Here is a 2,037-nt window from a genome sequence, read left to right as displayed (position 1 = left end):
AAACCTCGGGTCGTCTTCTCAAGGAATTGCAGGGAAGTATGATTTATTATTTGTTATGAAAAACAGTGTTTTTGGGTTTCAAAAGGTTTGAACAAGGAAAATAAATTGCAGGAATTAATAAATTAATATCTAATAAAACTCTTGGCAAGGTATGAAAAATAGAATTCCTATCCTAGTTATCCTTATCAATGGTGATGATAATTGGGTTTTAATCCCACTTAGTTAACCTTTACTAGAGCAAAGGAAAGTCAAGTGGACTAATTAGTTTGATCCTCAAGTCTTAGTTAATTCCTAAGAAAGGACTAGAGTTATTGGAATTCAATTCAATTAGCAAAAATAACAATTATCAATCACAATGAGTTTGATAACTCAAGAGTCTCCAATTAATCAATTAAAGCTAAGAATATAAAAAGCTAAATAAGAATCATAAATCTGAAATACCTCAGTTGCATTAATAAAAGAAAATCAATCTAAACATAAAGAGCTCATAAGCCAAATTGGTAACATAAGTCAGATACGAATAAAAGCATTAGAATAAATAAAAATATAAAAGGAATATTGAACCTGAGAAGAAGTTGAAATCCTAAATCCTTTAAGAGGAATCCTAATCCTAAAACCTAAGAGAGAGGAGAGAACCTCTCTCTCTAAAAACTACATCTAAATTATGAAAAATGAATAATGGAAGACATGTTAATGAATGGATGCATTCCCCTACTTTATAGCCTCTAATATGTGTTTTCTGGGCCGAAAACTGGGTAAAAAAATAGGCCCCCAGCGATTTCTGGTACGTACAAATCGCGGGAAAGTGACGCGGAAGTGTCGTCCATGTGTTCGCGCGGATTGGGTTTTCGCCAGGTCACGCGTCCGCGTGATCCACGCGTTCGTGTCGCCTGGCTTCGGAGCAGCTATAGCAAATTATATATCATTGCGAAGCCCCGGACATTAGCTTTCCAATGCAACTAGAACCGCATCATTTTTTGGACCTTTATAGCTCAAGTTATGGTCGTTTTAGTGCGAGAGGGTCAGGCTGACAGCTTTGCAGTTCCTTCAACTTCTTGTATTCCTTCCACTTTTGCATGCTTCCTTTCCACCCTCTAAGCCATTTCTGCCATGTAATCTCTGAAAACACTTAACACACATATCAAGACATCGAATGGTAATAAGAGAAGATTAAACATATCAAAATTAAGACCAAAGAAGCATGTTTTCAATCATAGCACAAAATCAGGAAGGAAAACGTAAACTCATGCAAATCATATGAATAAGTGTATGAAAGATTGATAAAATGCACTCAATTGAGCACAAGATAAACCATAAAATAGTGGTTTATCAGTCTTTCGAGGAGATCTTTGGTGATTACACACTCGTCGGTCGTGTGGCTGAATTTCTGATGGAAGGCACAGGGTTTCGTTTTATCGACGTATCTTTGGTCCTGATAAGATCCCGCTCTACTGGGTGCTTTGATGATCTTGGCATTCATAATATCCTTAATGATGTCTTCTCTTTTTGTGTTGAATTAGGTGTAGGCATCATATTTCGGGGTTAGCTTGAAAGGCTTCTTGGTATCCTTCTGATTCGGCGTCTTGAGGTATTTCTCGTCTTCTAGCCGGGGTAGGGATCTTTCCGCCCGCCGAGCTTCTCTGAGTTCCTCAATCTCCATTTGTCCTGCTGCTCTTTCGTGGAACTCCTCCAAGGTCCTTGGCTTCGTTACCGCTACTGTTTCCTGGAATTTTCCTGGCCTTAGGCCGCTTTTCAACGCGTGGAGGTATACCTTGGGGTCAAGGTCGGGTATCTCCACAGTTGCTTTGGCGAATCTAGTCATGTAATCCTTTAAGCTTTTGTGTTGCCCTTGTTTGATGGTGCTGAGGTAGTCCAACCCATGGACGTATATTCTTGAGGTTGCGAAATAGTCTATGAAAGATCTTGCCAGATCTTCGAAGCTGGAGATAGAACCTGCAGGAATTTTTGAAAACCAGAGTAAAGCAGCACCATCTAAAAAAAGGTTGTTGGTATGTTACATTGCTTTGCTCTGATCAT

This window comes from Arachis ipaensis, chromosome B09 (genome assembly GCF_000816755.2).
Source record: "Arachis ipaensis cultivar K30076 chromosome B09, Araip1.1, whole genome shotgun sequence".
NCBI classification, from domain to species: domain Eukaryota; kingdom Viridiplantae; phylum Streptophyta; class Magnoliopsida; order Fabales; family Fabaceae; genus Arachis; species Arachis ipaensis.
The sequence above is the reverse complement of the archived record's forward strand: the minus strand, read 5'-3'. Positions refer to the sequence as shown.